The sequence below is a fragment of the Mirounga angustirostris genome, unplaced genomic scaffold, assembly GCF_029215605.1.
Source record: "Mirounga angustirostris isolate CCGP_5_RB_7025 unplaced genomic scaffold, mMirAng1.0.hap1 SCAF_11, whole genome shotgun sequence".
Lineage (NCBI taxonomy): Eukaryota > Metazoa > Chordata > Mammalia > Carnivora > Phocidae > Mirounga > Mirounga angustirostris.
Window position 1 is genome coordinate 44,086,570 of NW_026991719.1, and position 13,452 is coordinate 44,100,021.

A 13,452-nucleotide genomic window follows, 5' to 3' on the forward strand; every position below is an offset into this window, starting at 1 on the left:
CCCACAGAGTGAAGTTTGCACAATACAGTCTAGGTTTGATTTGTTCTTTGTCCTAAAGGGTCAGAAACTATTTTATCAGAATATTTAGAATTCATAGACTAAATTGACAGACTTGGGGGCTGAGCTATACAAAGTAAATTCATACAAAACTAATGTATAAATCAGAAAGCTTCTCTAAATGTACTGTGTGCAGAATGGAATTCTGGTGCTCTCATCCAGAGTTCCTTCTTTCCCTGAATTTTAGTGTGGAGGCCATATTAGCAAATCAAAGGATGGTTCAGTTAAGCTTGCAATTAGTGCCCAAAGTGGTGAGTCTCAAGGTATGTTCTTCCCGAACCACTCCAAGTCTTGATAAACTGATACTTCCTCACCACATGTTGATTTAATTAGTTTTACTCTCGGGGGGTATCTTATTACCAAGTCCTTAGGAGGTATCTCACTGTTGTCTTCACACATTACTGGAGTTGAGCTCCCTTTCATAGTCTTCTTTAGGTGGTGGTAGTTTGGCAAGATTTTTATCAGGAAATCCAGCTGTAGTATCTGGGGCTGTGATTGCTCAGTCTGCACACCACAAAGGCAGTCTTCCCCATTGATCACTCTATTCTCAGGGATGACCTCAAACATATTCAGGTTGCAACAAACTGCAATGATGCAACCACTTGTCAATATTACATTTCTGTTCACATATGCTTTTGATACAATAACATTATTATCTCCCATTTTCATGGCTTGGGAATAATAGCCAATTTCAAACACATTATTGGTGCCAATGATCATAGGTTTCAGTTATGGGTCTTTAGCATTAGGGGTGATATTATCAGGGTGAGCATTTATGATAAGCACCTGTTCTTCTATTAGGTTACCTTCACCAGTCACTATTGGCTTGGCTTCTGCAATAATTTGTGCTTTAGAGTGGATTGCTGTCCTAGATCTTACAGTTACATCACCCCAGATTTCACTTTCTACATACACAACTTCTTCAGGAGCAATCTTTACACTCTTTTGAGCCTTCTCCACCATGGTTTGGCCCCTGTCACTCGTGGAATTAATTTTTTAAAATATTTACCATAGCATGTAATGCATGTTTTGTATTTTCAGTACTGATATAAAATTTCCTTTAAATTGAGTTTGAGTAAAAGATGATACAATATAAATGAAAACATTAAGAAATACTAATGTGAATTTTGAGCATATCTTGTAAATCTTAAAGTTATATCACATGCATGACTGAGGTGCTGTTAAAAACACTGTGCTAAGTCAGGCTTTATAATGAGAATTTTGCTAGATAGTTGGTGGGGCTGCTAAAATTTTTTTGTTAATGAGATTATCTCAGAAAGCCTCACAGTTCCCAAAAAGTTTGCTTGAAAGCTAATCTCAAAAGTCATAGAAATTATACCTACAAAAATAGCATCCACTATATCAAGTCCCTATTACAAGTGTGCATTTTTCCTATCTGTGTTGTCTATAAAATATTAATTTATTATTATAGCAGATAGTTCTGTCCACCATATTGACATAAGTGTTCTTTGCCCTGGATATTCAAAGACCAATGAAACATTGTTTGTCATAATCATGGATTTCATAACCTTATGTTAGAAGCAGACAAATAAAAACAAACAAACTGTAGACTCTGAAATATAAATGGGTACAGACTATAGTGGGAATGCTAAGGAGGGGCACAGGGGAAGTGGGCCAGAGAAATGGACAGAGCAGGGGTATCTCAAAATGTAGAATAGGAAGAGAGCTGTCCATTCCTTGCTAAGGTTGAAGTATTCATTTGTACATGACCATTACTTTCATCTTTTAATTCACATTCTTGGTTTTGTCAGTATAAACTTGATAAAATATATCTTTACAGTTTAAAATAATGTTAAATAATGTTAAATATTTAAAATAATGTTAAATGTTAAATAATCAGACACATTTGTTCACTCGTTCTACAGCAAAACAAGTAAAAACTACTTAAGGAGATATGTTAAAAGCTAATCATTTTGTTTATATATACCACATCTTCATGCATTCATCTATTTTTTAAATTCCATTAGCCAACATATAGAACATCATTAGTTTTTGATATATTGTTCAGTGATTCATTAGTTACTTGATAGACACTTGGGCTGATTCCATAATTTGGCTATTGTAAATAATGCTGCAATAAACATGGGGGTGCATGTATCCTTTGGGATTAACGTTTTTGTGGGGTTTTTTTTTTGGTAAATACCCAATAGTGCAATTACTGAATTGTAGGGTAGTTCTGTTTTTTAACTTTTTGAGGAAACTCCATACTGTTTTCCACAGTGGCTGCATCAGTTTGTATTCCCACCAACAGTGCATGAGTGTTCCTTTTTCTCTACATCCTCACCAACACTTGTTTCTTGTATTTTTGATTTTAGCCATTGTGACAGGTGTGAGGTGATATCATTTTGTGTGTGTGTTTTTTTAAATTCCAGTATAATTAACATACAGTGTTACATTAGTTTCAGGTGTACAATATTGTGATTCAACAATTCCATACATCACCCAGTGCTCGTCGTGACAAGTGCCCTCCTTACTCCTCATCACCTATTTCACCCATCCCCCCAACCCATCTCCCCTCTGATAACTATCAGTTTGTTCTCTATAAGAGTCTATTTCTTGATTTGTCTCTCCCTCTCTCCTTTTTTTCTTTTGCTCATTTGTTTCTTAAATTCCACATATGAGTGAAATCACATGGTATTTGTCTTTCTCTGACTGATTTATTCCATTCACTATAATACTGTCTAGTTCCATTCATGTCATTTCAAATGACAAGATTTCATTCTTATTTATGGGTGACTAATATTCCATTGTACATATATATGTATATACACCACTTCTTCTTTATCAATTCACCTATCCATGGACACTTGCTCTGCTTCCATAAAATGGCTTTTGTAAATAATGCTGCAATAGATACAGGGATGCATATATTCATCTGAGTTAGTGTTTTTGCATTTGGGGGGTAAATACCCAGTAGTGCAATTACTGGATTGTAGGGTATTTTGCATTTTTGCATTTTTGATGAACCTCCATACTGTTTTTTGCATTTTTGATGAACCTCCATACTGTTTTCCACAGTGGCTGCACCAGTTTGCATTCCCACCAACAGTGTAAGAGTGTGTTCCTTTTTCTCCACATCCTCACCAACAGTTGTTTCTTGTGTTTTTCATTTTAGCGATTCTGACAGGTATGAGGTAGTATGTCAGTGTAGTTTTGATTTGCATTTCCTTGGGGATGAGTGATATTGAGCATCTTTTCATGTGTCTGTTTGCCATCTGGATGTCGTCCTTGGAGAAGTGTCTGTTCATATCTTTGGCCAATATTTAAGATAGATTAGTTGGTTTTTGGGTGTTGATTTGTATAAGTTCCTTATATATTTTGGAAACAGACCCTTTACCATATGTATCATTTGCAAATATCTTTTCCCATTCAGTAGGTTATCTTTTAGTTTTATTGATTGTTTCTTTCACTCTGCAGAAGCTTTTTGTTTTGATGTAGTCCTAATAGTTTATTTTTGCTTTTATTTCCCTTGAGAGGAGACATATCTAGAAAAATATTGCCACTACTGATGTCAGAGTCATTATTGTCCATGTTCTCTTCTAGGATTGTTATGTTTCACATCTCACATTTAGGGCTTTAATCCATTCTAAGTTTATTTCTGTGTGTGGTGTAAGAAAGTGGTTCAGTTTCATTCTTTTGCATGGAGCTCTCCAGTTCTCTCAGCACCATTTGTTGAAAAGACTTTTTCCTATTGCATATTCTTGTCTCCTTTGTTGAAGATTAATTGACCATACAATTGTGGGTTTATTTATGGGCTTTCTAGGGCTTTCTATTCTGTTCCACTGATCTATGTGTCTATCATTATGCCAATACCATATGGTTTTGATTACTACCACTTTCTGATATAACTTGAAGTCTGCAATTATGGTATCTCCAATTTTGTTTTTCGTTTTCAAGATTGCTTTGGCTACTCAGGGTCTTTTATAGTTCCATAAAAATTTTAGGATTGTTTGTTCTAGTTCTGTGAAAAATGCTTTTGGTATTTTGGTATGAATTGCATTAAATCTGTAGATAGCTTTGGGTAGTATGGACATTTTAACAATATTTATACCTCAAATCCATGAACATGGGATGTCTTTCCATTTCTTTGTGTAATCTTGAATTTCTTTCATCAATGTTTTACCGTTTTCAGAGTACAGGTCTTTTACCCCTTTGGTTAAGTTTATCCCTAGATATTTTATTATTTTGGTGCAATTGTAAATGAGATTGTTTTTTAAATTTCTCTTTCTGCTGCTTCATTATTACTGTATAGAAATGCAACAGATTTCTGTACATTGATCTTGTATCCTGCAACTTTATTGAATTTGTTTATCAGTTCTAGTAGTCTTTTGGGTTTTCTAGATAGAGTATCATATCATCTGTAAATAGTGAAAATTTTACTACTTCCTAACAAATTTAAGTGCCTTTTATTTCTTTTTGTTGTCTAATTGCAGTGCTAAAACTTCCAGTACTATTTGAATAAAAGTGGTAAGAGTGGGCATCTTTGTCTTGTTCCTGACCTTCAGGGAAATGGTCTCAGTTTTTCCCCCTTTAAGGATGATGTTAGCTGTGGGTTTTTCATATATGGCTTTTATTATTTTGAGGTATGTTCCCTCTAAACCTACTTTATTTGAAGGTTTTTATCATGAATGGATGCTGTACTTTGTCAAGTGCTTTTTCTGCATCTATTGAAATGATCATATGGTTATCTTTTCTCTTATTGATATGATGTATCATTTTGATTGATTTGCAAATATTGAGCCACCTTTGCATCCCAGGAATAAATCCCACATGATTATGGTGAGTAATTTTTTAAATGTATTGTTGGATTCAGGTTGCTAGTTTTTTATTGAGAAATTTTGCATCTGTGTTAATCAGGTTATTAGCCTATAGTTCTCTTTTTTAATGGAGTCTTTATCTGGTTTTGGTATCAGGGTAATGCTGGCCTCATAGAATAAATTTGGAAATTTTCCTTCCTTTTCTATATTTTGGAATAGTTTAAGAAGAATAGGTGTTAACTTTTCTTTAAATGTTTGGTAGCATTTATCTGTAAAGCCATCTGGTCCTGGACTTTCATTTGTTGGGAATTTTTTGATTACTGATACAATTTCTTTACTGGTTATCAGTCTGTTCAAGTGTTTTATTTTTTCCTGTTTCAGTTTCAGTAATTTATATGTTTCTAGAAATTTATCAGTTTCTTCTGGGTTATCCAATGTGTTAACATACAGTTTTTCATAATATTCTCTTAGATTGTATTTCTGTGGTGTTGGTTGTTACTTCTCCTCTCTCATTTGTGATTTTATTTATTTGGGTCCTTTCTCTTTTCTTTTTGATAAGTCTGGCTAGAAATTTATTAATTTTATTAATTTTTTCCGAAGAACCAGCTCCAGGTTTCACTGATCTGTTCTATTGCTTTTTTGTTTCTATATTATTTATTTCTATTCTAGTTTTTTATATTTCCTTCCTTCTGTTTGTTTTGGGTTTTGTTTGTTGTTCTTTTTCTAGCTCCTTTAGGTGTAAAGTAAGGTTGTTTACTTGAAATCTTTCTTGCTTCTTGAGGTAGGCCTGTATTGCTATAAACTTTCCTCTTAGAACTGCTTTTGCTTCATCTCAAAGATTTTGAACTGTTATGGTTTCATTTTCACTTGTTTCCATGTAATTTTTTATTTCTTCTTTGTTTTCGTCTTTGACCCATTCATCATTTAGTTGCATCTCATTTTTTTTCATTTTCTCACTGATTTTATTTATTTTTTTATTATGTTATGTTAATCACCAAACATTACATCATTAGTTTTTGATGTAGTTGCATCTCATTTAACCTCCGTGTATTTGTCGTCTTTCCAGATTTTTTCTTGTGGTTGATTTCTAGTTTCAAAGCATTGTGGTAAAAAACAAAATGCATGATAAGACTTCGATCTTCTACTTTGTTTAGACTTGTTTTGTGGGCTAATATGTGATCTATTCTGGAGAATGTTCCATGTGTACTTGAAAAAAAAATGTGTATTCTGTTTTAGGATGGAATGTTCTGAATATTTCTGTTAAATTTATCTGGTCCAGTGTGTCACCCAAAGCCACTGTTTCCTAGCTGATTTTCTGTTTGGATGATCTGTCCTTCAGTGTATGTATGGTGTTAAAGTCCCCTATTATTATTATTACTGTATTACTATTAATTGTTTCCTTTATGTTTATTATAAATGGTTTTATATATTTGGGTGCTCCCATGTTGGGTGTATAAATATTTACAATTGTTATATCTTCTTGTTGGATTGTCCACATTATTATTATACAGTGCCCTTAGTTCCTTGTTACAATCTTTGTTTTAAGTCTGTTTTGTCCAGCATAAGTATTGCTACTCTTGTTTTCTTTTGACATCCATTTGCATGATAGATGTTTCTCCATCCTCTCACTTTCAATCTGCAGATGTCTTTAGGTCTAAAATGAATCTCCTGTAGGCAACATAGAGATTAGTCTTGTTTTTTGTTTGTTTGTTTGTTTGTTTTAATCCATTCTGTTACCCTATGTCTTTTGATTGGAACATCTAGTCCATTTACATTCAAATTACTTATGGATAGATATGTATTTATTTCCATTCTGTTACTTGTTTTGCTGCTGTTTTTGTAGTTTTTTCCTGATCCTTTCTTCTCTTGCTTTCTTTCTTTCTTTCTTTTTTCTTTTTTTTTTTTTTTTTACTTTCTTTAGTGATATACCTGGATTCCTTTCTCTTTATTCTTTGCATATCTATTCCTGGTTTTTGATTTGTAGTTACTGTTGGGTTTGTATATAACATCTTCTGCATATAGCAGTATATATTAAGTTGATGGTCACTTAAGTTTGAATCTATTCTTTACTCCTCTCCTCCCCACATTTTAGGTATATGGTGTCGTATTTTACATTGTTTTATTTTATGAATCCCTTGACTGATTTTTACAGAAATAGTTACTGCTTTTGTGTTTTTTACTTTTCATACTCTCACGTATGGTCTTTCCTTTCTACTCAGAATCTTCTTTTTTTTAAGATTTTATTTATTTATTTGTAGAGAGAGACACAGCAAGAGAGGGAACACAAGCAGGGGGAGTGGGAGAGGGAGAAGCAGTCTTCCCACAGAGCAGGGAGCCCAATGCAGGACTCGATCCCAGGACCCTGGGATCATGACCTGAGCCAAAGGTAGACACTTAACGACTAAGCCACCCAGGAGGAGCCCCAGAATCCTCTTTTTAAAAGAATTTATTTATTTATTAGAGAGAGAGAGAGAGTACATGAGTGTGTGGGGGGAGGAGCAGAGGGAGAAAGAGAAGCAGACTCCTTGCTGAGCAGAGAGCCCAATGTGGAGCTCGATCCAAGGACCCCAGGATCATGATCTGAGCTGAAGGCAGACGCTTAACCAACTGAGCCACCCAGGCACCTCATCCAGTCAAAGAGTCCTCTTTAATAATTCTTGTAGAGCTGGTTTAGTGGTCATGAACTCCTTTAGTTTTTGTTTGTCTGAGAAACTCTTTATCTCTCCTTCTATTGTGAATGATAACCTTGCTGGATAGAGTATTTTTGGCTGCAGATTTGTCCCTTTTGGCACTTTGAATATATCATCCACTCCTTTCTGGCCTGCAAAGTTTGTGGTGAAAGATCTGCTGATAGCTTTATTGGCCTTCCCTTGTATGTAACTGTCTTCTTTTCTCTGGCTGCTTTAAAAATTTTTCTTTAGTACTACTTTTTGCCATTTTGATTACTATGTGTCTTGTTGTAGACCTTTTTGTGTTGATTTTTTGGGGAATCTCTGTGCCTCCTGAATCTGGATATCTGTTTCCTTCCCTAGATTAGGAAAGTTTTCAGTTATTATTTCTTCAAATAAATTTGCTTCCCCATTTTCTCTCTCTTCTCCTTCTGGGATCCCTATAATGTGAATTTTTAAAAAATATTTTTATTGTTATGTTAATCACCATACATTACACCATTAGTTTTTGATGTAGTGTTCCATGATTCATTGTTTGTGCATAACACCCAGTGCTCCATGCAGAACGTGCCCTCCTCAATACCCATCACCAGGCTAACCCATCCTCCCACCCCCCTCCCCTCTAGAACCCTCAGTTTGTTTTTCAGAGTCCATCGTCTCTCATGGTTCGTCTTCCCCTCCCATTTCCCCCACTTCATTCTTCCCCTCCTGCTATCTTCTTTTTTTTTTCTTAACATATATTGCCTTATTTGTTTCAGAGGTACAGATCTGAGATTCAACAGTCTTGCACAATTCACAGCGCTCACCATAGCACATACCCTCCCCAGTGTCTATCACCCAGCCACCCCATCCCTCCCACCCCACCCCCCACTCCAGCAACCCTCAGTTTGTTTCCTGAGATTAAGAATTCCTTGTATCAGTGAGGTCATATGATACATGTCTTTCTCTGATAGACTTATTTTACTCAGTATAACACCCTCCAGTTCCATTCACGTCATTGCAAAAGGCAAGATCTCATTCCTTTTGATGGCTGCATAATATTCCATTGTATATATATACCACATCTTCTTTAACCTATAATGTGAATGTTATTATGCTTGATTGACCACTGAGTTCCCTAAGACTATTCTTCATTTACATAATTTTTTCCTTTTATTTGCTCAGCTTGATTACTTTTAATTACTCTCTCTTCCAGGTCATTAATTAATTCATTTGCTTCATCTAGCATCCCCTCTATTCTATCAAGTGTTTTTGTGTTCTTCATCTCTGATTGCCTCTTTTTAATCTCTTTGTTAATTTCTCACTGATATCTTCTACTCTTTTCTCAAGTCCAGTGAGTATCTTTATGATCATTACTTTAAATTCTCTATCAGGCATATTACTTATATCTGTCTTGGTTGGGTCTCTTGCTGTGATTTTGTCCTGTTCTTTCATTTGGGAAATATTCTTCTGTCTCCTTATTTTTTCTAACTCTTCTGTTTCTGTATTTTGGAAAAGTCAGCTATGTCTCTTGCTCTTGAAGGTAATGGCCTTATGAAGAAGAGGTCCTATAATGCCCTGCAGCACAGTATCCCCTGTTCCCCAGGACTTGGCACTTCAGGGAGTGTCTTGTATGTGTGTTGTATGTGCCCTTCTGTAGAGTTCTGGCTGCTTTTTCCTTCAGTCCAGTTGTCTACAGTGGCTCTCTTTGCCTGCTGTGAGCTGTGTTTGGTTCCCAGTGAGGGTGGCATGTGTTTTAACAAGGTATGCACCAGTCTGTTTGCTAAGTGAGACCTGCCACCACCACCAGAACTGAATTCCCACAAAACGTATGGGTCAGGAGATGAGGTGTTGGTTGGGTTTGTGCAGTTCTTCTGGGGGAGGGGTCCACAGTGCCGGAACTGAGGCAAGTGTGACTGGGAAGGGTGCATCCACAGAAGCACAAGGGGCAGGTTTTGGTATAAGGTAGTGAGTGTGGGCACCATGCGAGTTCCCACAGGTGGCTTTGTGTTTATGCTGGGTGTGTTGGGGAGGAAAATGGCATGTGCCAGCTACTTTGTTCCTGGAGGAGTCTCCCCATGATCCCTGCCTCTCTGGACCACACTCTGAGATGAGTAAATCATTCTCCCTCCTGTCTGCCCCCATCGTTTTTCAAATTGCTGCTTCCAGTCTGTATCTCTGTGGACTGTTTGTCCTACTGTCTCTTCAAGGGTGGGGACTCAGCTTCCTGTTGCCCTCAGGGCTCTCCTAGAGCAGATCCTGCAGATTTTTAAAATTCCAGGCTTTAAGTTCCACTGGTCGTAAGAACTCATGAAATTCAGCCCTTCTCCCTTTCAAAGCTAAATATTATGGGGATTTGTCTGCCCCATGCAGGATCCCCAGTGTGATAGTGTGTTTCTTGCCCTTCTCTGCACCACTGGCTTCCTCCCCACCATGGACACCCAAGGTCCATTTTTCTCTCAAACCATGTCTTCACTCTTTCCACCTTCTCTGATGTGACTTCTTCTGTACTTTTAGTTGTGCAGTTTGTTCTGTCAGTCTTCAGATCATTTTCTGGTTTATTTATGTTGATGTGAGTGTTACCTAGTTGTATCTGTGGGATGAGGTGAGCTTAGGATCCTCCTACTCCACCATCTTCCTAGCCTCTCTCCTGTATGGATATTATTTTCAACTCATTTGGGCAAATACCAAGGAGTTTGATTAATGGATCATATTCTATGGTTATGTGTAGTTTTGTGAGAAATTGCCAAACTGTCTTCCAAATTGGCTGTACTATTTTGCATTTCCACTAGTAATGAATGAGAATTCCTTTTGTTCCTCATCCTTGCCAGCATTTGGCAGTGTTTTGGATTTTAGACATTCTAGTAGGTTTGTAGTGGTTTCCTATTACTATTTTAATTTGCAATTCACTAAATAATTATGATGTTGAGCATCTTTTCACATGCTTACTTGTCATCTGTATATCTTGTTTTATGAGATATTTGTTCAAATCTTTTGCCCATATTTAATTAGGTTGTTTGTTTTGTTATTGTTGAGTTTTTTCTTTGTATATTTTAGATGCCAGTCCTTAATTGGATATGTATTTTACAGATCTGGTTTGTCTTTTTCTCTTAAGAGTGTGTTTTGCAAATAGAACTATGCTATCCAGCAATTGCACTACTAAGTATTTACCCAAAGAATACAAAAATGCTAATTCAAAAGGATACATGCACCCCAATGTTTATAGCAGCATTATCTACAATGGCCAAATTATGGAAACAGCCCAAGTGTCCATTGACTAATGAATGGATAAAGAAGATGTGGTATATATATATATCACACACACACACACACACACACATACACACACACACACTGGAATATTACTCAGCCATCAAAAAGAATGAAATCTTGCCATTTTTAATGGCATGGATGGAGCTAGAGAGTATTATGCTAAGCAAAATATGTCAGTCAGAGAAAGACAAATACCATATGATTTCACTCGTGTGGAATTTAAGAAACGAAACAAATCATCATAGGGAAAAAAGAGAGAGAGAGAGGTAAACCAAGAAACAGACTCCTAACTACAGAGAACAAAATTATGGTTACCAGAGTGGGGGGTTAGATGGGGGGAGTGGATTAAATAGGTGATGGGTTTTTTTTTTTTAAGATTTTATTTATTTATTTGAGACAGAGAGAATGAGAGAGACAGAGAACACATGAGAGGGGGGAGGGTCAGAGGGAGAAGCAGGCTCCCTGCCGAGCAGGGAGCCCGATGCGGGACTCGATCCAGGGACTCCAGGATCATGACCTGAGCCGAAGGCAGTCGCTTAACCAACTGAGCCACCCAGGCGCCCGGTGATGGGGTTTAAGGAGTGCACTTGTGATGAGCACTGGGTGATGTATGTAAGTATTGAATCACTAAATTGTACACCTGAAACTAATATTACACTGTATGTTAACTAACTGGAATTTAAATAAAAACTTTAAAAAAAGGAAAAAAGAGTGTGTTTTGCAGAGCACAAGTGTTTAATTTTAATTGAGTTTAAGTTATCAGTTCTTTCTTTCATGGGTTGCACATTTGGTACTGTATCTAAAATATGATTGCCAAAGCCAAGGTCACCTAGATTTTTTCCTATGTTATCTTCTAGGAGTTTTATAGTTCTGTGTTTTACATTTAGATCTATGGTCCAGTTTAGGTTAATTTTTGTGAAAGATGTAAAATCTGTGTCTACATTTATTTACTTTGCATGTAGATGTTCCAGTTGTTCCAACACCATTTGTTGAGAAGTCTATACTTTCTTCATTAAATTGCCTTTGTTCCTTAATCAAAGATCATTTTTGTATATTTGTATGGATGTGTTTCTGGACTCTCTTCTGTTCCATTTATCTATGTGTTTATTATTTTGCCAGTGCTACGCTATCTTGATTACTGTAGGTTTATAGTAAGCCTTGAAGTTAGATAGTGTCAGTCCTCCAGCTTCTTTCTTCTTCTAATTTGTGTTGAGAACTCTTGTCTTTTGTCTTTGCACATAAATATAAAATCATTTTTTCAATATCTACAAAATAACTTGCTGTTACTTTGATTGGGATTACATTGAATCTATAAATCAAATTGGGAAGAACAGATGTCTTGACAATATTGAGTTTTCCTATATGTGTATATGGACTATTTCTCCATTTATTTATTTCTTTGATTTTTCATCAGAGTTTTGTAGTTTTCCACACGTAGATCCTATACATATCTTGCTAGATTTATACATTTCACTTACAGATTTAATACAATCCCAATTGAACTCAACATAACCATGTTAATATGCCCCTATTAGAATAACATTGAAAGAATATATAGTTTAATGGTAAAATCATTTCTAAGAGCACAGCATTCCAATGTTTGGATTTGCAATTATTATTAAATATTTCACTAATGTTGCTTAAGTATTATTTCCTAATTGTTTGAACTTTAACTCTCATCTTTTACCTTCACCAACAAGGAGAGAGACAAGAACAATCATCAAACTAGCTTTTGTAACAGAAATTTTATCTATGGTCAAGGGGGTTAATGCTTAACATTGCCTAGGATCAGAAAAAGGGATGGGTCGTCCAACATTGATAGAGAACAAGTCTATGCACTAGGCCCCAGGTTAGCATTTCATCTTTAATTCTCATAACATCTTGCTATTAATGTCAGTTATATGAAAGGAAACCAAAAATTAGAGTGGAGTTGGGATTTGAGTTAATTTTTCTGGCTCCCTAGCCTATGCTCTCACACTATTACCATGACTTATCTAAAGAATTATTTCATTGACTGCTGGGTTTTTGTTATGGCATTTTTGGTGGCATACAGAATTTAAAGCTTAGATAAGATCCTCACCTGCTTAAAAACACTATGTTCCCCAAACTGTTTGCTGTGTTGTTTTTTTTTCCCTTCTGTATTATATAATGAATAATCTAGAACTTTATCCTAGTATAGATCTGCATTCTAATCGCATTTCTACCAGTTAATAGCGGTGTAACCTTGGACCAACTGTTTAAATAGTTGGAAACTCAATTCCCTTGGCATGCATAAAACTTCATAAAGTAACTCAGAAAAAAGGATATTTTGTTTTGTCATGACTCCATGCAACCATTTTGATAAAATCTACACTTTCACAAAGGATTCAGTAACATTTTGGGTAATGATAATATTGTTATATTGCCTCTATTGTGCAACGTTAGGTGTATTTATCACCCAGCCTAGTGTAGAATGTGAAGAAACAAATCTGGCCCACATCTAGCCACATTCAAATCAAAGCCTCAAATAAAAATAAGCAAGTGAGGGCGCCTGGGTGGCTCAGTTGGTTGGGCGACTGCCTTCGGCTCGGGTCGTGATCCTGGAGTCCCTGGATCGGGTCCCGCGTCCGGCTCTCTGCTCGGCGGGGAGCCTGCTTCTCCCTCTGACCCTCCCCCCTTTCATGTGCTCTCTCTCTCTCTCTCATTCTCTCTGTCTC

At 36.2% G+C, this 13,452-nt stretch overlaps 1 pseudogene; it reads right to left on the reverse strand.

Annotated features, from left to right (window-relative positions):
• Positions 1-315: 315 nt before the first annotated feature.
• LOC123841747 (dynactin subunit 6-like) lies at positions 316-1,020 on the reverse strand (annotated as a pseudogene).
• Between the last annotated feature and the right edge of the window lie 12,432 nt (positions 1,021-13,452).